General features: G+C 38.3%; 1 protein-coding gene across 3 annotated transcripts in view; it reads left to right on the top strand.

Annotated features, from left to right (window-relative positions):
* dlgap3 (discs, large (Drosophila) homolog-associated protein 3) overlaps positions 1-25,524 on the top strand; it is a 158,334-nt gene that overhangs the window by 60,788 nt on the left and 72,022 nt on the right. For all 3 annotated transcript variants that reach the window (XM_057354408.1, XM_057354409.1, XM_057354410.1), the window contains one exon: positions 21,671-21,786. The gene's annotated coding sequence lies outside the window, so the exon portion shown is untranslated. The remainder of the gene's footprint in view (positions 1-21,670; positions 21,787-25,524) is intronic.

The following is a 25,524-nucleotide window of genomic DNA, read 5'->3' as shown; positions in this document are numbered from 1 at the left end:
CAATACAGGAAACGAGAGGGGCGGGGCCAATGACGAGATACTGGAGAGAACGCATATTATTGTCAAAAGGACAATAATATGTTTCACTCCACACATAACCAAAGGCTTTGTCATGGCTCTGCCAAAGGACCAAGAAAAACATGACTAATAGAGGCAGAGCCATGACATATTATATTGCATTTCAGTCAATAGATCCTCCAAAAAATGACACGTTGGACCTCTAAATCATGGGCACAATTGACTTAAAACAAGGAAACCAATCAGTAAAATGTGCTCATATATTAATAAAGTGGGAATAAATTCTTATTCGTGGCCACTATATAATTATTTTTTATGTCATGTACAGGGCTTTGTACCTTTCTATGGCAGGTATAAATTATTTCTGCTTGTGTATGTGTTGTGACGTCCAAAAGCCTGAGACCACATTGAAAATCTGGCATTCAAAGACTTTTGTCAGAAAAGACATACTTTAAGTGTACTTGTGGACTTGCGATGGCTTTTACTTGCACATGTCTGTGAAGCCTATTTCTTTTTGTGATTTGGAACGAGCAAGTACCCTATCATGCTTGGATACATGAATTAGGCTTGGTGCTAAATTGAGTGCAGCAAAAGTGTACTGTATATAAGAAATTTGGGATTGAATTTCTCACTCAATTTATAATGCCCATAATAAAAAATCTAAAAGCAAGGAAAGGTGACATTTGAAATGCATTAACACATGACTACTCAGGGATTTGGGGACCTTTTCTTTTCCTCACTTCACTCTCACTCACTTTTTCCAGTCATGCTTTGTTTGAACTTCAGTCTCTGTAGCATTTTATGTCCACCCAGTGCCAGGGTTCAAATGTGTTTCACGCACACAGTTTCCCAATTATTCCTCTTTTGATTTGGGTGCAATATTGGATGTGTCACCACAGTCAAATAGTTGACCAAAAAACTGAAGAGATCACCTATCAGTCAAATCACCAGCTTCTCAATTTCAAAAACATGTTTTGCACTTACCTGGAGAGGTTTATGAGTGATGTGGGCCCTTTAATAAAGTGATTTACTCAAACTGCACTGCATTTACAGCTGTTAAAATGACTAGCGTGTTCTTTGTGACTTCCGCTGCTCTCAATTCTGTAACCAAAACCAGATTTTGTGTGAGAAGGCGTGAAAAAATGACAGCACAGCTACTCGATGCTGGTGTGTCTATCAATTTTGTCACACATCATTCTGTAGTTTATTGTCAGAGCAAGAGCAAATGAGAAGAAAATGATGCATGTATTTGTCATACGTCATATATCCATTACTTGAGGACAAGGATATGCTGAAAGTCATACAAATAGCTTAAAAATTACAGGACATCTCATTATAGGGCCACATGAAACAAGCCCTGACCCACTTCTGAGTGGGCACTGGCATGCAAAGCATGATGGGATTGCTGAAAGTGATATTTTTCCACAGCAGTGAACAGGGCCACCTTCATCTTTTGATCTTTAAAGGTGCAGTGAACTGTAAGTTTTTATTGTTTTATACTATTGTCTGGTGTCTACTTTTGACGTTCGCGTGGTTTTTACATTCGAAAACATCAAAATCAGTAAGTAATAGGCTATTTTCTACCCTGGTTTTGAGGCCGGCTGAAGAAACGCTCGGTTTTTAAGGGCGGGCCGCATAGAAGACTTGGAAGTAAGCGTTATGACTATATAGCAGCTTGCGTAGTTGACTTAGTTGGAGCCTTCTGTGAATTTGGTTAGACACGTAACATTACGTAACGTGAATTTACTCAAATTTACAGACTTATTTCCCGGATGTGATGGCAAGGCTTTGCGTATAGTTTGTATAGCCTATAGTTGTATTGTGTTTAGTGATATATGTCCGTAAATGTCAGCATTTAAGACCCGCGAACCGGACAGAAGATCACCGCGATCGCGGGTAGTAGGCATTGATATTCTTCTGTGGAGGCGGTGTTCAACCAATCTATGAAAGGTGCATTCCAGGACCTGCCGTTCGCTGAGTCTCGTGTCAATAACAGTTGTTATTTCAGTAACAAGGGCATTTTCAGGTCTGACACTTACAGGATGTTCGCTTGAATACGATTCCCTCTTATATAACAAAAGCTCAGGTTAAAAGTGTGGTCCTAGTTCACTGCACCGTTAATGAAAAGGATTTAGTATGCAAAGTGATATGCTGTAGCCGGAGATGCTGGAAGTGTGTTTGATGGCAATGCGTGCTGACATAGACTGTATCTTCTCTACTGCGGGCATGAGTGTACGTGCATGTGAGAAGCTTTAATTTGATGAAATGCAGCGGATGGACTGTTCTATCTGTCAAACTGAATGGATCTCAAGCAGACCTGGAGCATATGCTGCAAACAGATGCAGGGCTCTTCTTCTCTGTGCCTATACGTGATCTTTGCAACTTACATTTACACGCATATACTTATCATCACATCAGGAAAAGTCGGTTGAGTCTTCATAAGCTTGATGGATTTGAGTGGGGCTATGATGAGATATGTGCTCAAAATTCCTCCAGCCCACCATAAAATCCAGAGTGGCTTTCAAATAGCCGCATTTCTCCACAGCCTCTCTTTGAAGCTCCGTGCTTCAGAATCATCTTTGTCAAACATTAAGAGTATTTGTGCAAACATTTCTAAGCGTTTGGTAATCTCAGATTTACAGAGCTAAGAATAATTTACTTTATAAGGAGCTGTTTAAAAGGTGAAATGTGTAATTTCTGCAAAGCTGTAGTCACTAAATGGAACTGCAAAAGTGACCATTTTCTCAGAATACAAATCTGCAATTGGTTACGCAAACAGTTCAGTCAGTGTTGCTACAGTATATTGGGACAGGTTATGCAAACAAACAAAGAAATGTTTTGAAAGTACATATGTTCGGCCTACGAATGGCTTACTTATTGTTGTTTCTGCATATAAAATTGGCTTAGAAGAAAGTATTTTAACATTGAAAAAATTACACACATCACTATTACTGTAAAATGTAGCAGCCGTTGAGTTTTTGGTGTAGTTTAAAGAACCTCTTTTTTCTCTGTTGAATGTGAGCTGTGTTTGGATAGAAATGACACATTTTGTGCACGTGGAAAGCTTTATTACAGCCTACAGCTTCAGAAGTTCAGGCCCCAATAAAAATTACTACCAATTGTGTGTGTGTGTGTGTGTGTGTGCACGCGTATATATATTTCAAGAAAAGGAAGGCCTCAGTGGGCGATTTACACATTCATGCAGTCAGGGCTGGCTAGGAAGAAAAATCGGCCCTGGCTTTTTTGGCCCACATCGGCCCTGCACCATTTCTGTCGACGGGGGGGTTGCATGGTTGGGTCGGTCAACCGGGGGGGGGGATGGGTGGGTGGCATGGATACGTGACTTCTGCATTCGCATTGCGTGCATTCGCATTTATAATACGTCCGTCTGAGCAGCCCAATCGTCCTTTCCGGCCCCATACGTTAGCGGCACACCAGGAAAACTCCCGGAAAGCCAGATGGCCAGTCTGCCCCTGCATGCAGTATAAAATACTTTCAGAAGTGCTCATAGACAAAAACACTTAACTTACGCACACACACTCTCTGATTTTGACACTAATGTAATCTTATCATCATCTGCTTTCAGTGCTTCTTGGAGCTAAGTATAGCAGAGGGATGTAGATTAGTGATACTGCCAGCTAATGCATTTTGTTCATCAAAACCAGACCTCTTTATCACCTCCTCACTCAGCAGTCAGTTTTCATTATATTTATAAAATTAATTGAAGGTGGATTGTTTCCTCTAAAAGCATTGCTTATGTTTATTGATGCGTAAAACTTCCTTCATTAATATTCGCTTTCACTCAGTAGCAAAGTGCATCTATTAGATGTGTAATGTGATGTGGCTCACTAAACTGTTAAATGATCTTAGCTCATAACTATTCGATGTGTGGATGCAGTCAGATGTGAAATACGCAAACATCTCACAACTGCTAGCTTTAGCATTAGCTTTAGCTTCTTTTTAGCTTTTGTTTTTGGGGCAAAAAGATACAACTAGTTGGCGCATTAGCAGCTTTTTCGATGGGTAGCTATACGTAGGTCATCCGCCATATTGGAACAGTACGAGCTCGTCTGCGTTGCCAAGTCTGTGGTTTTCCAGTGGATTGGGCTACTTTAAACCATAGACATAATAAATACCTGGACACGGCATTGGCCGCTCTGCTCCGCTGCTGCAATATGTCAAAGGCGCTGCCATATTAGGTAGGGCAAAAGCCCACTAAACTCATAGAAGTGAATGGGAGTGCTGAGCTTTTTCGGCATTAAAAGCACAATCACGTTTACATTTCCTAACACATTTCAATGGTTTACGATATATGTAGAGTACAAATTTATCATATCTCTAGTTACTTAATATCTCCATAGTTATACTTGCTAGATAGCACCATGTTCAGTGCTATGCTAGGGATATATGCAGGACAAGCAACAGAATAAAACAACCACACGTGGAAGTATTAGTCGAGAACAAAACACATCATATTGAGACTCAAACTTTATTTGAATCATCGAACAAAACACCCAGGGAAAAATAATTAAATTTACATATTATCTAAAAAATAAAGATTTTTAACTGGGGAAATGCTTTCATCATTTTATGCAATTTAAAAAATAAAAGATGTTCTTTTATAAATTTGGTAAAACAATTACAGTAGTAAAACATGTATGTGAGATAGTAAAAGAAATAACACTATTGTGCATTATAAATAGTGTGAAATAGCAGTATATGGTAATATAGTAAAGACCCAAAATTAATACAGTATATAACCCAGTATAGTTTTTCCTAAGATTTTAAAGTGAGCGAGCTGTGTTCTAATCATATGCATTTCATCTACCTTAAATAACATCACATTAGCGATGTGTACACAATTATTAAGCCTAAAAGATTGCTTGACAAGCCTGAGTTTTAATAGTTCCATATGACAATAAATACATTTTCAAGTCTATAACCATGTTTAACTGGAGCCAAAACATTTCTGTACTCCACGTAAATAGAAAAGTATTGAAATTAGTTGGGAAATGAAAACGATGTTGTGTTTTTATCCAGAAAACTGCAACTCCACCATTCACTTGTATGTCTTTGTTGTCAGCTGCAGTTTTTTTTTTTGCAAGTTAAGAGTGAATGGATTTTGTTATTTAGGTTTCAATCTTCAGATGATTTTATTTCTGTAAATTAAGCTCTGTTATTTGGACAAGAGACATTAGGCTAGTGAAGATTGATTTTGTTACACCGATCTGGCAACCATGAAATACTGTCCGTTAACACTCAAAAGCAAACTGACTGTGGGTTTACAACTATATGCGTGTATGATTAAAACCTGTTTACTGTTGTGTAAACTCAAAATTTGATTGGCTTAACTAACACATGGCAATAATGAAAGAATATCACATTTTTCTGGAATTAAAATCCCGGTGGTTTTCACAGCCATGCCTGTGCAGTGTGGTGGCATTTTAGTCAGTGGACCATTCCAAAATGGCGGACTCGTCTACGTGTCTGGAGCGCTCCAATAAGGCATCTATTTATATGGCAAAACATATATTTAAGTTACATTAGAAAGTGGATATCAACCTAAGTAAGTGAGATAAACAGAACATGTGCTTTTCAAAATCCAGTTTGAATGAAGATGATGCTACTGCTTTAACCAGAATTCCTATTCATTGCAATAAAAGACCAAGGCTTGTACTTTTTTTAGCTTAAAGAAGATTCAGACTTCACAGATTTAACTACACCCTTGTCACCAGTTTAGATATCTAACAGTATGTCATAGTGCACTGACATTACGTCCCAACCGTTTGGCTAACATAATAACAGACCCTCCTCTGACCCGCCTCCCTCATCCCTCATTTCAGTCCCAACTGTCGAGTCTGTCAAATTGCCATTGTCTCTTTTCACTCTGCAGCTCTCAAACATGACCCAGTCAGACTTTTATCTTTTTCTTTGATTGCTAGAGTGTCCTCTGTTTCATTATTTTCAATAACTTTTTCTCCCTCTAGCTTTTTACACTTATTCTCGAACGGATTCTGTCATATTGCAGCCCAAACTCTTTCACTGTGTTAAATTTACACTCCTGTCGTTGTGTAGGATTACTTCCTCCTGCTGTATTCTTCTCACCTATGCCTGTGGGATTGAGTGGATCTGTCTTTGGTTGGTCCCCTGAGGGCCCTTGGTTTCCCACTGGGTGTTTTTTACAGCTTGTGCGTTTTCTCCTGCTGAAAGATTTACATGACAAGCATGTTACACTTTAACACCCTCTCAGCCTTTTGATTCACCTCCTATTACTTCTACACGCACTGCTGACACTGCCGGGTTGCTGCACACATCCTCTGGCAGTGTTGTGGAAGCTGTTCTGTGACTGTAACTTGACAAGCTACAAGATGCTCATAATTTATAGGTAAACAACAAGTCAAGTAACCTTTTAAAAAGTAAGTAGCTAGACTACAAGCTATTAGCTAATTGTGGCTAAATACATTAAAAGCTTAAGGTGACAACATAATCTGAAAGTTTATATTATTCATTTATTTCCAGAATAAAAGCAGTATTTATCTGTGGCAAAAAAAATGTGTGACAGCATTATAGAGCATTGGTGTACACAACTAATTACAAATGCATTTAATAAATGAGTCATGAATCTGTGATTTATTTGTTTCATCAGTGAATCACCACTGTTACTTTGAGTCCTCTAGCAGCTGTATTTAAAGGGATAGTTCAACCAAAAATAAAAATTCTTTCATCATTTATTCTCCCTCATGTCATTCAAAATCTGTATATAACTCTTTCTTCTGTTGAACACAAAAGCAGTTATTTTGAGGTTGGAAGTGAGTGAGTTGTTTTACAAAAGAAAGAAAGTCATTACATGAAAGAATTACATGAGGGTGAGCAAGGGCGTATCTTTGATTTTGACCTTGGTCCGGACATAAAATTGGTCTGCAGAGCCGCATTGTCACCAAAGTTTACATTTACGCATTTGGCAGATGCTTTTATCTAAAGCAATTTACATTGCATTATACTATACATTTGTTTTTGAGTACGTGCAATCCCTGGGATCAAATCCACTAGCTTTGCTAATGCCATACTCTAACTACTGAGCTACAGGAAAGCTAGTTTAGTGCTGTTTACTTTGACTTATTTAAACAATATAATAATTTAACTATGCTTAAATAGTTTTATTTGAAATAGTTTTCTATACTGTTTTTCATTGTTGTCACTCTCATTGTTACACTGTCTATTACAGACAATATATAATTATAAAAATACCAATGTATCACTTTACTCATTGATTGCTATCAGGATTTTAAGAGACTTCCAACTAAGGATGCACGGCCATATTAATTATCGGCTGTAACAAGGTTCAATGTAGGGAAGGAAGGAGGCGGGAACCGGCATCATTCACAAACTTTAATTCAAAAATAAATAAACAATAAACAGCAAATAACAGGCCGGCAGCCACCTCACGGTCGACTGCCGGCCACACGAACAAATAAACAAACTTAACTGTTTCCGGGCCCGGGTACTCTCTCTCGATGGTCCGGTCGCTCGTCCTCTTATGCTCCCGAGCTCCCCCGTGAGGCATGCGGGGCCCCGCCTTACCCGCCCCACGGCTCTCGCCCCGCCTTCCTCGCTACATCGGCCATATCGGTATCGGTACCCGATAAATGGTCATTGTTAATGTTATCGATATCGGCCGATAATAAAATTAAGGCCGATATATTATAGCCGATAAATCATAAATCATTTCGTCTGGTTAAACTTCTTCAGCTGCACGCTGCTCACAGTTAAAATACAGTACAGTACTGTCTTTTTGTCTTGATCATTCACTTACTGCTATTAGCAAAACATTGTTGATGTAGTATGTAGATATTTATGAATGTGTAAATTATTTTAAGGTTTATATTTAAGTTTAAAATAATATTTAATTAAAATAAGTTTACACTCTCTATATCTTTATCTTATGTTTATTGTATTGTATTTATAAAAATTTTTATACCCATAGGCCCTTATTTAAATCATTGTGTACTGTATTCTATTGTGTTATGGTCTCTGTGTACTGTTGTTGCTGTTTCTGTGTTATGGATGCTCCTGTCACCAAAACAAATTCCTTGTATGTGCAAACATACTTGGCAATAAAGCTCTTTCTGATTCTTTCTGATTCTGATTATAAAAGTTAAAGAATCTTTAATTGGTGTAAAGTAGACTTGGTACATGATTTTCAGGGGAAAAAATAATTTTCAGTTCAGAAAATGTTATAATATTTAGATACTGTATATCGGCCAATATATCGGTTATCGTCTTCCAAGGTTCAAGAATTATCAGTTATCGTTATCGGCCAAAATTTACATATCGGTGCATCCCTACTTCCAACCAGCATGACAAAAAACTAATCACTGGACTAATCACTAACTGTTAGACAGAAACATAATTTGGATCATAATTTGGAAAAATGCTTATTAAAAATAATAATTTTAGCTAATAAAGGCTTATGAAACAATCGATTGACAAGATTAATTGTTTGGTCGAAATTATTGGTAGGTACAATTTAGTGTTCCCAAATCGAAGCCCTTGAGGTTGAGTACATAATGAAAGTATTTTCATTTTTGGGTGAACTATCCCTTTAAGTAAAGGTAAGGTGAATAGTGATGGTGACCCTTTGCAACATTGTGGTTAGTGTCCATTCACTCTAGATTTTGTAGAAAAAGTATGTGTATCTCATTTGCAACGTGACTAAAGAGACTATGTGTAACTACTTCATAAAATATGAATGCTTTTTGGATGGAGTGCATTAGCATTTGTTAAATAAGGCTTTACAAGTAAAGAAAGAGAGTAAGATCTTTTAAATATATTTCAAAGAGCCTCTTGGTATGAATATGGGATTACATTCTGGTTCAATGCTGCACGTTTGGAGTTGAAGATGTTAAATCATTTCAGTTTCCCACGTGTATAGATGCCAAAGGCGTGATGTCAGTGCGGATGTGTTGTATTTATGCAGCTGCCTGGTAAGATGTTTGCTATTTGCATATTTAATTTCTGCATAAATATTCACAAACTAAGGTTTGAGGTTTTACTGGCAACGGCACAAGATAACGTTCTCAGTGAGTTGCCTTTAATCTGCTGGTTGACATTTCCTTAAACACAGTCTCACGGAGGCGCTTATATTTCTTGAAACGAGATGTTCGTATTAAAAAGACTCATTAAGTCATATGGAAGCCGTGTTGACAGATCTGGGTGTGCGTATGTGTTTGTGTGACTGTGAAAATAGCAGGCACTGGTACTACAGGCTGTGATTGGATGGAAACTGTGTTCACAGGATGGATGTGATATGAAGAGTTTGTTCTTCTCGCGTTTAATTAGGACTGACACGAATCAAGTGTGGTTGAGAGGGGGATAATGAGAACATGACAGAGCAGAGAGGAGCAGGAGGTGTCAACCGTTTATTCAAGTTTTCTGTGTTTGGGGTCAAAGAGACCCCAAGTTCACAGAAGCATTGTGAGAATATTTCAGTCACATTACTTAAATTACTTAAAGTGATACTATACCCAAAAATTGTCTTCATTTATGTTCCCTTTTCAGTTCCCTCCTGTCCCCTTTTGTCATTCTCTTCCATTTATCCTTTTCCATTATGTGATGCATTTTTACAAACGTTAGCAACTGACACCATTGACTACCATAGATGGTTTCTTTTTTCTGTTAAACAAAATAAGATATTTTGAAGAATTTAGGAAAGCAAACTGTCCTGGGGCACCTTTGACTACCATTTTATTTTTTCCTACTATGGTAGTCAATGATGTCCCAATGTTAGTTGCTAACATTTTTCCAAACATCTTTCTTTGTGCTCAGCAGAACAAAGAAATGTATACAGGTTATACTTGGCGAATTCCATGACGAAACTTTCATTTTCGGGTGGAGTATGCCCTTTAAAGTTATTTACGTTTACATACTTTTATCCAAAGTGGCTTACAAAAGTGAACAAAATAACAAAGCTATTCGTCCTAGGTTATATATCTGTCAAATACTTTTGAGTCTTGTCTCTTAATATCTCTATAGTTTTCTTCTCTCAGTGGGGGCTAGATCAGAGGTGTTGATGATAAAAAGCCATACAGAGCAGGTGCTAGTGAGAATGAATGATGCTAGTTGAACATACCTGTGTGGATGTGTGCTTCGCCCTTACATCCCGAGCAGACTGTGTCATAGAAACGCTTGACTGACATATCTGCTTATATCATCGTGACCCTCCGAACTGCTGCCAAGGCTACAAGGCAACCTCTGGAGGTTAAAATTACTTTAAAGATAAAATTAAATTTGAAGCATCCCTGCTGAGGCAAACAACCGCCCACATAAAGAGGCATCTGACTGACATGTGAAACAATCAAACACAGCTGGTTTTGTCTCATTTGGTGTGGGTTACATATCAAACGAAACACTTATGTCACTGACAGTTCCCATAATTCTTTGCTATGCTCATTTTCATCATTGGTACATTAGCTGTTTGTTTATGCACCAATGGTGTCACTGTTCCATTTAAACCATAATTAGAAAACATAAAGCGAAACCACAGAGGAATACGTTTTGTTGTCTTCATTTGCAATGAACTACACACATACAGCGCAAGAAAAATGCACACCAAGTATATGCCCACAGCACATAAAACGCTTCTTTCTCTATGATATTATTTGATTTACTTTGGTTTTTGTTCGGTGTACTAAATTCCATGTTTTCCCCAGTAATCCTAATTGCTCATATCTCCCACTCATGTCACAAATGTGCCCCGAGCCCTGTATCAAAATGCCAAGATATGCAAGCTGTGCAGCGCTGCTAATTTAGCTCTTTAACACACATGAATTTTATCCTCTGCTATTTGAGAATGAACATTTCATTTTTTAGCATCGTCAGGTGTCAGAAGCCACTGAATTCAGAAAAAAAGAATGATGCGCATGTGTTAATGATCATACACCCGTTTTGGGTGGCTATATCTAGTCGTAAAAAGTAATGCTGAAGGGCCAGTGGCAAGATGCTAACAGAACTTAATTAATGAGGCGATAAAAGAGTCAGGCCATGACACAACATTTCCCTTTCTCTACAGTGCCATGCATTACTGCATGCTTTTCAAGCTTTCTTTTTTAGACATGAAATTCTGCATTTTTAATATGGATACGCTTGGGATGGTAGACAGTCTGTGGGCTGATATTCCATTTTCTATGACAAAGTGTTTACTTGTATACTGAAGCACTGTTGATTGACCTGTGTTATGTGATTTTAATAGGGTTCAACAAGGGGTCAGTTGTAAATGGTGAATGCTCGTCTCGGGGAATGCTCGTCTCAGGCGCCATTTACCTGGACCAATTTAATGGACCAATTTTTATCTGTTTTGGTTGTTTGTTTACATGACAACAGCATTTTGGGGGACTGAAACAACAATGACCCAATGGAGGCCAGTTCACCTTCAAAATGAAAATTCTGTCATTATTTACACGCCCTCTTGTCATTTCAAACCTGTTTGACTTTCTTTCTTTTGCAGAACACAAAAGAAGATATTTAAAAAAATGTTGGTAACAGAAAACCATTGGTCCAACCATTGGTCCATTGGTTTTGTGTCCATACAATAGAAGTCAATGGGGACCGACATTTTTCAAAATATCTTCTTTTGTGTTTCGCAGAAAAAAAGAAAATCACACTTTTAAAAGGACAACAGAGGCGAGTAAATGATGACACAATTTTCATTTTTGAACTATTCTTTTAGTGCTTCTCCAATAAAAAGTAAATTTACTATAACCTGCGGAGACATTCACATTTCCCAAATTCTAAACATACTTATATGCCTACAAAGGTTATTCAAAAAGCACTTTTGGGTTAAACCTGGATATGTGTATGTACTGTATGTGCGCAGGCGTGTGGTGTTTTACAAAGTGACATCGCCTAGCCTGACATGATAGAACGTTTGACTTGTTTTTACTGATCAATGTGAATGCAGATCGTTTTGACAATGCATATGCATGATTTTTTTAAATGCAAATGCTGCACTTTGTGCAGTATGCTTTGCTTTTTCTTTGTTATCGCTTTTGGATTGAAAGAAATGTGATTGACAAAGCCTCCACCCGTTTTCTGCTATTTTCTTCTGTTGTCTCGATACTTTTGTTCTCTGCTGCACTACTTTATTTCTTTCTGGTTTCATTCATTATTTTGTTCTTTTATTATGTTCTCGTTTATTTCAGACTTTCCCACCCTTAAAGGTCCAGTGTGTCATTTTTTGGAGGATCTATTGACAGAAATGCAATATAATATGCATGGCTATTTCTTCAGAGGTGTATAAAGACCTTACATAATGAAGCGTTATGGTTTTATTACCTTAGAATGAGCTATTTCTATCTACATACACCATGGGCTGCATGCATGGAATGTTGTTGCCATGTCGCCATGTTGTTTCTACAGTAGCCCTAAAAGAACAAACTGCTCCACAGAGTGCGTTTCGTAAACACGCTATCTCCTCCAGAAAAGAAACGAAAACGTGACGACATCTTAGTCCTCTCTCTGCCTCCGTAGTGCTTCGAAGGGGAGGGGTGGAATGAGCCATGGGTTGCAATTTGCAACCTCACTGCTAGATGCAGCTAATAATTACATAATGGTCCTTTAAATGGAATATTAAAACCAGTTAAGTGATTGGTGGTTGCAAAATGGACCAGACTTCATGTCAATAATATATAAAGTCTGGCTATGAGAGTCTAACCGGTTGATAACTTTATATAGCTTTATATTCTATTACAGACCCCACAACTTCCCTGGTGCTATGATTGAAGGGATAGATAACACCAATCCATCATGTGGCTATTGCTGCTTGTATCAGCCGTATTGACAGGCCTCAGAGCTTCCCGGCTCACCTTGTCATGCAATAAGTGGGCAGCGTGTGGTCAATATCTCTATACGCTCCCTAAAAGCGGACCAATATGCTCCTGTCAACATCCCCAAGGATACCGACATTCTTTGTTTTCACATAGTAAAAGAGACCGTTTCACAGAGTGAAAGAGTTTTACAAGCGAAGAGCATGTGACTCCTAAGCTATAACTTCAATTAAAAGTCCTGGAGAATTAATTAGTCTCAGGGCTTTTAGCTCAGTGTGTTTTTGTATCCGCCAATGGCGGGGTAATCACTGACTATGAAGTAATAATAACTCCCTGCTGTAGCCTCGGCTTGTAACTTCTCCATATTCCACAGAGATTTTTCTTTCAGCATGCTATGCTTCAGCTCTTCCAATTAGATGGCATTGCTCATTATTAGACGGGTGAGAAAAAATTAGTAAAGCAAAAGCGGTGCGAGACCTCCATGTCCCGCTGAGTCGTGGTGTAAAGATGCTCTGCAGGTTCAAACACACCAAACCCCTACGGAGAATGTACTGACGCTTGGCCCGGCAGAACAACATGACGTCTTCAAGCTTGGACACTGTATAGACCAATTTTCTATCTACACATATTGTTTTTCCACATTTTTATAGCTCTGATTGAGTTGATATTGCAAAAGTAAAAACTGTAATTCCTAAACTCATTACTGAATTCCTCTCGCTCTTATAGCAAGCTGCAAATCACCGTAGAACGCTAAATCAAGCGGACCATACTGAGACACCTTAATCTGTAATTAGCCATGAAAACATATGCAAATATGCAAATCTGAGAGCAGCAGGCTGGGCAGACCTCATCAGAGCGTGACGGAGTCTCCGCCAAAGCTCTCTCTGCTGTAGTGCTGTACAGATGTAGTTTGGAGATCAGGCCAGCTGGGAGGGTTTAGATGGATGGACTTCTCCAGAGCTCTCTCCAATAATCTTTTTATTTGAAACTAATGTCTGTGCCAGGTGAGGCACGTTTTCGCTGGCTGTTTCAAGCAAAGAGCAAATACAAAAAGAACATTATGCATTTACATTTAAATGCCACAAAGGCTTTATGAATTAATCACATATTTCAACCTTTTGTATTTGTTTTTATCATAAATCTGCACACGCACAACGGAGAAGACACAGCTATTAGGCTGTTCTTGGTGTAGTGTTTCAATGGTGTAATGTTTTTTTTTTCTGTTGTTTGGTCATCATTGTAGGAGATACAGTATATTTAGATTTAGATTTTAGATTCAACTTTATTGTCATTGCACATGTACAAGTACAAGGCAACGAAATGTGACCTCTGCATTTAACCCATCCAGAGAGTAGTGAACACACGCACAGCAAGTGGTGAATACACGTACCCCCGGAGCAGTGGGCAGCTATCACTGCAGCGCCCGGGGAGCAAGTAGGGGTAAGGTGCCTTGCTCAAGGGTTACCAGTTGTTACCCGCCGGCCCTGGGAATCGCACCGGCAACCTTCTGGTCACGAGTCCGACTCTCTGACCATTAGGCCACAACTGCCCTGTATATTGATTATACAGCCGCAGAAAAAATTAAGAGACCATTCCAAATGTTCATTAATGAGCATTTCTAGATTTATTGTGGCCATTCCAGTCTGTTGAAGTTCAACAAAATCAAACCTCAGGAGTGACATAAAGTCATCCAACAGCATGAAAGACTGACAGCATGACAAGACAAATGAAAACACTACAGTAATAAAAACTGTGATACTTTTATTTACTTTTCCTAAATACGTGTACAAATATAACTGTTGTATTGCTCAAAAGTAAATATGAACTTGTTTTCTTTGCAGTATTTGAGGTCTGAAAAAATACAGAGCATTCAGAACTTTTCTGTTATTTTTACCTGTTTCTCCAGTTTTTTGCAAATGAATGCAAATAGAAACAATATTTGTATTTATTTGAAATTTGGGAGAAATATTGTTAGTAGTTCACAGAATGAAAAAAAAGATCATACCTAAACTCATACCTATGAATGGTAAATCAATGGTAAATGGTAAAAAATCATTTTGAAATGCTCTCATATTTTTTTCTGCCGCTGTATATTAGCTTAGGTCTCAGACCTAAACTCAAGAAACTACACACACTCTTAAAAATAAGGGTGCTTCACGACATAGAAAAAACGTTTTTGTCTGAATGGTTCCATAAAGAACCTTAAACATCCAACATTCTTCAGATTATAAAAGGTAAGAAAGAGACGGTTCTTTAAAGAACCTTTGACTGAAGGGTTCTTTGTGGAACCAAAAATGGTTCTTCTATGGCACCGCTGTGAAGAACCTTTTAAGCACCTTTATTTTTAAGAGTAGGCCGTTTTCAGATTGGGCTCGTTTGCTGCGGTCCGAACTTGAGTGCGTTTGTTCCCAGCACCCCCCGCAGCGTTGGTTTGGTTTCACACTCAACTTGATTGTGTCGAACCCTGTTGCGTTTGCATTCATCTTACGTCATCAAAAATTTGAAAACAGAACACAGATCAATATATTGCGTTTCTATTAATTTGGTGCTATTATTTGCAGCAGAGTCAATGACATTTGGGTTTACTGTATGCACGTTGCATGCAGACGGCTTTCTGCTGCTTGCAAACAGACTATTTTGAGGAAACAGTGGATTAGAGGCTGTACAGACATTGAGGTGAATTTTTATTTATGTTAAGTATTATAATAGAAATTTTGTAACACAGTTGACGTTTTTCACAGTGAACTAATGATTTGTTCAGAACTGCCATCTGATATCTCACATCTCCAAATGTAAACTTGATTTCCTATACACAGAGGAAGTGCTGGAGGTGGGACTATTTGTCTACTTGTTCTAAGCGACGTGTTAACCCTCCTTGATGTCGTGAGCCAAAGCCTTCACCTGCTTTGAGCAGAAGTGTCAGATTTCCAATGTTCTGTCACTAATGCCTACACAATCTATTCATCAAATAACCATCCAGCACCCACACAAGGTCAAGCCACAAAGGAGTCTAGCGCCACACAATTGAAGGGACATTTCACCAAATATTTGTAAGGTATCTCTAAGAAATCGGCATTAATGATAGCGTGCGGTATTCTTCTTCTGTGAAGAAGTGGGAAACAATGATGAATGAATTCCTTTATTTCTAATCTTTTTTTGCTGATGTGCAGTTCTGTCCTTGTGAAGACTGAATTGTGTCTCAAGTCAAATATTTGATATCTTCCGTTGGGCAGGGTGAAACAGATTAAGTTGTTCTGTCTTTGTAAAAATTGCTTTTCTGAAAAGAAAGAAAAGTTTTTATCCATGTGTCTGCTGCCGGAGCTTGGGCGTATTCATTGTGGAAAGAGGGAAATTAATAAATCGCTGCTTTGTCGCAGCCTAAATTGTCTGCCTGTGATTGCAACACAGCGGGTGGTAATTTCGAAGGCGGTAGAAAATGTGAGCTCTTTGCATTCAAGGCTTGATTTTTTTCAGATTTCTGTTTGTAGTTACCTTCACACTGTCAGACCACTTTTTACAATCTATGAAGTAATAAAATAGAGAGAAATGCGGAGTGCAAATGAGAAAATACAGTATGTTACAGGAAACTAAGAAATTAAACCAGTGTCAGAAATCTGATTGGTGCGGATTGTGTTTTGATGAAAGATTTCTATAGGAATTAGGTTTAATGGAGGAAAGGGTATAGAAATACAATTAGCTTAACATTAAAACAGCAGATGTTAATAGATGATAGTATCTAAAACAAATGTGTGTAAATCAGGTTTTGCTTACAGAACCGACTAATCCAAGCAGTGTGCGTGTGGTCCAAATATCCCCACAAAGATAGCAATACCAGTAATTTTTTACTTTATTGGGACTTTTTTGGGACAAAGCAAAAATCAAACTAAACAATGCTTATTTATAATTGTCTAAATGCACAAAGGTTTTTGTGATGGTGTGGTTTAGGGGTAGAGTTAGGGGATAGACTATACAGTTTATACAGTATAAAAACCATTATGTATGAAAAGTCCCAATAAAACACATATACTGTATGATCTATAAATAGTTCTGCCATGAAACTCTAGACGGCGCAGTCTTAAAGTCTAAACCTATCCGACATAATAACTACTACACGGTGAGGTGATTGGCCAATGAGCTTGCTGCTCTACGTTTAAATCTCGGCTAGTGATTGTTGCAGCGGTGCAGCGCGTTTCAGAACCCTCCTCCTTCCCCAGCTCCACCTGTATAGATCTGCTACAAGAACCACGTAAGCTGTGGTTTTTTCATATGTTATATGTGCAGCAGCAGCATTCCTTATATGCACACAGCAGCATGTTGTGGATATATTGGCAGTAGCAAGTCTCCTTACTTGCACCACCACAGCAGCAGCAGCAGCGTAGCAGATCTATTCCGCCAAGACCAAATACATTATATGTCATGCACACTACCGTGATGAACACTCCGAGAGTTGTCATGACAGAAGTATGTTTCATCCCCTATAAACACAGGGATTATGTCAAATACACAATGATACTGAATATTGCATTCCTGAAAAACTTGTTCATACTGCATGCCTGAGATCAAAGTAGCTCTGGTAGAGCATGTTGATATTCATTAAAGGTCCTCTTTGCCAGGACGGAGCTGTACAGACTTTCAGCAAAGTGGACTAAAATTGCAACATAATTGGGCCATCTTGGAGAGTGAGGCTAAACATTCATTCCCTTTCTCCCATAAGACTAGGACTCTCTCTGTCTTTTTCTCTCTGGGTACCTGTCGTTTTTTATAGCAATTCCAAAGAGTTAATTTGGCATTGCAGTTCTCTTCAGTAGAAACACTACTGAAGTAGTGAGGTACAGTTGACAGTTTGGCTGTACTGGGATTCAGCTGATAGTGAAATGAAATTTGGATTCTCTCCCATCACATAGTGGGAAAATGGAGCGAGAGATGAGATAGACACTGAACGTGACAGTGTACTGAAATACAGTCTGGACATGTTCCTGTTCGATGTCCAATAAAAGGTGTTTAATGTGAACTCAGAGAGAGAGACAAAAGAAAGAAGGTGAAATGTAAGAGTACCGAAGAGGGGGTTGGAATATAAAGCTGGCTGGGTATTAAATATTAATCTTCCTCAGGTTTGGAAGCACGTACGTCTCTCTTTAAGCAACGTGAAGCAGTCAGCAAAAGCGTATAAACCACAGGAGAGAATGTAGCTCACACCCATAAACCACACAACACACAAACACCGACAGAAAGCGATAAAAACTGCAGCAAATTTTCTCTGCTGAACTGTCATTCACAAGCATGAACGTTAAAATCAGGACGCACCTGGGTCCACAGGCACAACACACACACAGTTAGCTATCACATCCACATGCAAACTCATACTATTATATTACTCTCATACTTTAGTCAGTGAAGCAGAAACCCTTGTCTGCCATGTGTTCTGAGAATATGCACATCCCTCGTCTATTTAATACAAACATCTTTTTTGCTCATTTTTCTTCCTGCGTTTACCTCTGCATCTGCACACTTCAATATTGCATGGCTTTCAAGAGAACAAGACATATTGTACTTTTCAGTACTTTAACTATCTTTTTTTATATATTTCATAACCCTTTTTCACAGTGTCTGTACTTGAATGCTTTGGCAATGTTGTAATCCTTTGTAGTCGGGCCAATGAAACTTAATTGACTCCCTTTTCACTTGTATAAAGCAGTGTTGAATCATTTCCATACAGACTTGCCCTTGGACACAATGTCCACCTCATACTGGCAGATGATTGGTTAAGAAGGTCAGATGAGATGGCGGAGGTCAAATAAAAATGTCACTGTCCTTGATGCACAATAAGACGACTATTGCCTATGTAAAGTAAAATGTAATTCAAGCAGAGCAATTTACTTCTATAATAAAAGACGGTCTCCCAGTGGAAGATGGGTTGAGAGTTATGTGTCAACATTTTTCTTCCTTTTTCTAGGTCTTAAATTAGCATAGAAATTATGTCTGGATATGTACACAAGGTCAAGTAGATCATGGCAGTGAGTGTATATGGTGCATGCAGTTTCCTCTTTTCTGGTGGAAGCCAGGACATCAGGGTGTTCACACTATAGTGTACACTTACAATTGAAATTGAACTGCATACCTCATGGTACAGCACATCGCAAGGAGTCAGCACTTTATCCATTCCACCCCTGATAACAATTGGTACATCTTTTTCAGTCTTCCGGGAAATCCCGATAGTTTAGCTGACCCCTGATTTAAAAAATCCCGCAGTCTCTCATTAGTGCCATGCAAAACAAAAGAGAGTCAAAAAGAAGCGAGCTATTGATCACATTAGCATAAACATCCGCAGTGGCAGGTGACCTGAACTGATTTACCCAGCAGCAGAGCACAGGACACAGACCTGCCTTTACACTCAATGCAGGGTTATAACCTACCTTTTGGACTCCATGAATACTGCATTAGTACAGTCACCTGTGTCTCATTGGCTTTGGGTCAGCGATTCAGAGGTCAGAAGCAAACTGGCATTTGGTCTCAGAAAGACATTACTTGCCCTCTTTTCTTTCTCTCTTTTGTAAGATAATCGCTAAATCATTGTCAACTCTGCAGCAGTTGTGTAGACGAAGGCTCACAATCTATTTAATAAAAAAGAGATTTTGTTAATAAATGTGTCACGTCTGCCTGATTGTGTCTTTCACTTTTTCTTGCGATGAGATCCTTTTCTACACAACTATTTGTTACTTTTTTAAAACCACAAAATTAAACACAGCCTCGGAAAAATTTTTAAAGATTTAAAAATGTACCATATGTGTTTAAGTTAAATAATCATTTTAGTTTCATTCTGTGAACTACTAACAATATTTCTGTCAAATTTCAAATAAAAATATTGTCTCTATTTGCATTTATTTGCAGAAAATGAAAACTGGAGAAACAGGTCAAAATAACAGAAAAGATGCTCTGTATTTTTTCAGACCTTAAATAAGTTGAAATTCACTTTTAAGCAATACAACAGTAATTTTTTTTTTCATTTGATAACCTCGATTTTGTATCACAGTTTTCATGTGTCGTTTCATGCTGTCAGTTTTTCACATTGCTGTTGGATGACTTTGTCACTCATGAGTTTAGATTTTTTTGAAATTCAACAGAGACTGGACTGGAATGGCCACAACACATCTAGAACTGCTGATTCAATTAAAATTGGGAATGGTCTTTTAATTTTTTCCACGGCTGTGTACATATATTACGTTTGGAAGCTCATGAGGCATTTTCAGTAAAATGACTAAACAAATCACTTGGGATCAATATTTTTGTTTAAGTAAAAGTTATTTTAAATGATCATGGACCCACCCCGACTGTACAGACACCCTCTTTTTAAATCATAATAACATCAGAAGCTTTTCCGTGCATAGAGCAGGTCTACGTTTGTATTCGGTCATAAAAGAAACGGTCATATTTCAAGTCTAACATGTTTACCGATGGGACAGATAGATGTCAATCTCATTTCCAGTTTTTATGAAACCGTGAGACTAGCTAAGTGGTTCTGAACTGTTTATTGCGTCTCATTACCCGAAGGGAAAGAGGATGAGCCGCTAAAAAGATTTAGGAAAGTACCTAGTAGCTGTATTTAAAGCTAAGGCCGTAAAGATTGGTAATCTGCAGTAGATATGCACAGTTTGTGAACCGCTGCGATGTGAGAGCAGAAATGAGTTTGAGAAAGTTTGTCCTTTATTATTGAAGTCTAGAACACAAGGACATTCTGTAAAGGGAGAAAAAAAGAAAAATGATCCGGCTGAAATTTAGAGGTCAGAAACAGGAAGGGCAGAAGAGAATTCATTTTATTCCCCCTCATGTGTTTACTCGTCTTGTTCTCGACCAGTTAGAAATGAAATCCCCAAATCAGTGTCAAACATAATCAGAATAAGAAATTAATTCAACATTAATGATGCAAAAACTGGCTCTCACAAACTCGCTGCGCACCCATCTGCACAAACACACGCTGACATCAACCGAACCAACAAACACATGAATTCTTAATTGTTTTCCTGGAGTTTTTGAGTTTATAATCACGTTCGGAGTGAACTCGTGGAAGCACAAATGTCTACTGTGACCTATATTCTTTGATTGCCGTTGCCTTTTTAGAACAATGGAAAAGTTGTGTTCTAATTATTCTGCCTCTGGATGCACTCTTGAATCAATGGGAGCTGAGAACACTGCTCTAGGGTTTACCTTCACATCTAGTGCTGCGCATTCTTTTTTCTTTCCTTTTCCACTGTTTTAATATAAACCATCTATTGCGATTTCTCACATTAAGCACTTCTTTATGCGGCTCAAATCCATTAGAGCATCGAGCGGGGATTGCATTTAATGAATCACAGTACCAAATGTAAACCCCACAGTTTGGTTTCAAAGCAAGCGCTGTAATGAGGGTAAACAGCATGCTTGAGGTTCCCTTCAGACCATCTTGCATGGTCCATTACCGTGACTCATTGTACCTCAGCGTTTTCCAAACCATGCCATGCATTCTAAAACCTGTCCAGTGTACCTGCAAGACATACTTAGCCAAATAAGCTTTGTTTTTCTTTTCTTGTTATTTTTGCCATCATTTTTACTTCCTCCTCATATGTGTTACTTTTCCAGCCTGGAAACACATCATAGGATGGTAGTTTTTGAATGCATGAGACCGTTTAAAACCCATCCCCATCTTTCGCAGCCAGTGAAATGCTTTCATTGTTGAAAGAGACAATGTTTCCCTCAAAGCGTGTAAGCAAAATAAAAATGTGGTGTATTAAAACAAACAAGCATTGATGTTTTGTAATGTAATGTGGTTGTCTCTCTCTCTCGCTCTCTCTCTTTAGATTGCTGAGTGGAATCTGTGAGTGTTTGCAGACAGCAGAAGCGTTCAGCGTGTGTTCAGTGAAGAGACCGTTTCCCCTCTGCCGATAATGAAGAACCATTTCCACATGAGGAGGCAGTGAGTATTTCATCTCCTACTCCAGCCGCATGCGCATGCCGAGCTGTTAATTCCCTCGGTTCACATTTGAAAACCACCTCTCTCTGGCTTCATGGAAAGCCGTTCTCAATTTCAATCTTCTAGCAAATGCCTGGCTGGGATTACACAAATGTCATTGTAAAAACCTCACCTCAAAGATTACCGTTGCTTTAATGCTCTTTTCATTCTTTGATGTGCAGAGAGTCTTAGAGAGAGTTGCCTGACAATTTTTCTGGTCTATAATAAATCTATTCAACAGCTACAGTGTATTGAATATACTTTTGCTGGACATGTCCATGGTGCTTTGGGATGCGGTGTGGTTTTGTGGTTGTCCATTAAGGGACGGTGGTGTTGACTAAAGATTTTGCATTATTCAATCCTGGCCTGTCGATTATTCAGGAAACAGACATAGTGCCACAAGAGACTGCTGCTTACTGTATGTGTGCTGAGAGAGGTCTTTGAGAAGGTTTGATTCTTTAAATATGCCAGTAGTACAAGATCACAACAATAAAACAGGCTCTGAGTATGCTGGCATCACCTATCACGAAAAAGCCCATCTATGACATGTGTATCTTATTTGTCTGTCTTTAATAGATACAATGTTAGGATATTAGTCTTTTTGTTTACATTTCTTATTCATTATTAGTGGAGATAATTCAAGACTGCACACACATTCCAAACGTACGGCACAATTACAAACAAAGCCTGCAAACAGGCTCTTGTAGAAAGGCTTATTTCACTAATGCCTTTGAGCTAGAATTAGTTTGCTTTATTTGATAGCTGCATAGACTTTAGGCCTTGCATAAACTGCATACTAAAGAGAGACAGCAGATTGTGCCTAATCACAAGGTTTCAAATTTCAGAAAAAATTAAGAGATCATTTTAAAATCAATATTAAAATGTACCATTTATAGGTATGTGTTTAGGTAAAATGATCATTTTTGTTTGATTATTTGAACTAATAACAATATTTCGTTCAAATTTCATATACAAATATTGTTTCTACTTGCATTTATTTACAAAAAAAAAAAAAAAATGGGAAAAACGGTTTGAAATAAGAATATAAAAAATTACAATCTGTATTTCTTCAGACCTCAAATACTGCAAAAAAACACGTTTCCTTTAAGCAATACAACAGTAATTTTTGTACATAGATTTAGAAATAAAATCTTAAATATAATCACAAATATAATAATTAGAAATAATGTTTTTTCTGTGATAAACCTAAACATTTTTATTAGGGATGCACCGGATACCAAGCTCATGTACTCGTACTCGTATTCGTACTCGACACACCGATACCTCAGGTGACATACATAGAGCCCTGTGATTTCCGCAATGCGAAATCGAGGAATCCAGGCATTTCCTAATAAGAAATTAGCGCTGAATACATCACATAGTAACAGTTAACGAAATATTCAGATACTGTTTAAATATGTATTCTGCTTGTTTTGCGTGACCGTGTGTGAAAGAGTGGTGCGGTTGCGTGTACTGAACGCATTGTGCTTGTGGAGCTTTCAGCGCCAGCGTTTCACTGCACGAGGACACGAACACAAACAGACAACATTTGCGGCGAACCGTCAAAATAAAAGTCCGGTTAACTTAAACGCTCTTTGCAGCGTCCCGTCAAAATAAAAGTCCGTTTGACTTGAACATGTTATAATACACTCACATTTCACCACACCACCCCCTTAATTTTTTTTGTAATTTGACCACAGAGTGTATTGTTTACTTTAGTGAACTGAAGTAAATGTGCTAGTAAAATTGTGCTACTTATCATAAAAAATAGAACTTGATTAAAAAATAGTACTTAAATTTAAGTAGACCTAAAGACAAAAGAAAAAAGGAAAATGTACCAGTAAGATACTGGTTTATTAACATTATTGTACATTATACAGGCATCGGTTATAGGTATCGGTATCGACGAGTACCAGGAAAAAAATATCGGTACGCGTACTCGGTCTTTAAAAAATGGTATCGGTGCATCCCTAATTTTTATGTGTCTTGTCAGGCTGTCAGTCTTTCACATAGATGTTGGACGACTTTATGTGTTGAAATTCAAAGACAATCAAGTTTTTCTTTATGAGAGCTCATCATCAGGTTCTGCATTGGTTGACACGCTGTGTCTCAGTGCAGAGCATGCCGTTCAGATACGATCATTGCATTCCTCTGAGTCACATAGACAACACTACAAACAGGTTGATGCTTTTGGTTGACCAGGCATTTCTGCTGTCATTTTTCACCTTTTACCATTATGATGATGTCAGGCTTGGAGCTGTTACAGCTACCGGTTTGTAATTCAGAGCGTCCCTTTTATGTAGGCACGTGTGCTTCCTGTTCTTTGTTGCTTGCTGTTACAGCCCACTTCTTGTCATTTGTCTGTTGTAGACGCATAGAGATCGACCTCTGCCTGACCTGGATGAGTAATTTTTCCTCATTAGCTGATGCAAGTACGTGGACTTGGTGCATTGCTGTGAGCATTCTCAGTCTCACCTCTGCTGTTGTTCCAATCCACATGTCATGGTGATCAGGCCTGGGGGGATACAGGGTGGAATTTCGCTAATGTAAGAGACCATGTACAGTACAAGCAGTCTGTTATTTTGATGGAAGAACAAGGGATGTGGACCATGACACGGAATGGATGTGTGGTAGTTTTTGAGGAAATCAAGACTGCTGGATCACGCGATTGATCAACACAATACATGCAGTTATTCAAAAACAATGTCTGTCAATTTAATAACTTCTCGAACCAGATGTTTGGGTGGTTTGTTGTCATGGCTGTCCTGAGGCTAAGACAACACAACACATTTCTATGCTGTGTCCGTCTGTGTGGGGTTATTTGTCAAATGGGCAGTTGTGATAGAAGGCTGCTGTAAGTAGCCAGTCCTGGTTTCCTCTTTTCCTGCCACCCCTTTTCCTCAACCACAAAACGGTTTGTTTGTTTCTCCGAGCTCAAAAATCAATGGAAACACTTTGCAGCGTGCCTTTAGAAAGAGATTCATCTATCCAGGTCACTCTGCACCGCACAACGGTCACCAAACACCAGCACTCAATTTAACAACAGCTTTATGAGCTATCTTTAGGCTTTTTGAAAGATGTTTATCTGCCTCTAGAACGGGACGTCAGCTTTCGCCTTCCGATGCAGACTACTGTAACTAGTATCCTGTCTGCAGTGAGTCAGACATCATAATATATAATCATAATAATAAATAATAAAAACTGCCTTTCAGCCATTGGCAGTGCTAGAGTTTAATTATGATGGTTATCATTTATTTTTATAGCTTGCTGTACTGCCCACTCATTGCAAATGTCACTTAGTAAACAGTCAAAAAAAGGTTTTTAGCTGTAGACTTCAAAATGGGTTGCGAAATGTTGTTATGAATTCCAAATAACTGATGGTATACTGAAGCTCTGTGTAGTTCTTTAATAACTGTTTAAAGTGTAAGTGTATGAGGAACAACTATGAAATTTGCTGATTTATCACGGAATCCTGTCAATGTGAACTATAACGATAAACAACTCTTTCTTTTTCCTAAATCCAGCTTGTTTGCTATTTCGGTACTTTAATCTCTCCTAAAGTTTCAAACATGCAAGTCAGTTAGATGCAAGTGTAAGATCAACTATGCACGAAATATTAATGCGACATCAACCAGGCTGCAATTATGGAGCCAGCTTGCACGTGCTTATGCATACATTTTACATGACTGAATTTGATTAGTT

The sequence above is a fragment of the Triplophysa rosa genome, linkage group LG16 (assembly GCF_024868665.1).
Source record: "Triplophysa rosa linkage group LG16, Trosa_1v2, whole genome shotgun sequence".
Lineage (NCBI taxonomy): Eukaryota > Metazoa > Chordata > Actinopteri > Cypriniformes > Nemacheilidae > Triplophysa > Triplophysa rosa.
The sequence above is the reverse complement of the archived record's forward strand: the minus strand, read 5'-3'. Positions and strand labels throughout refer to the sequence as shown.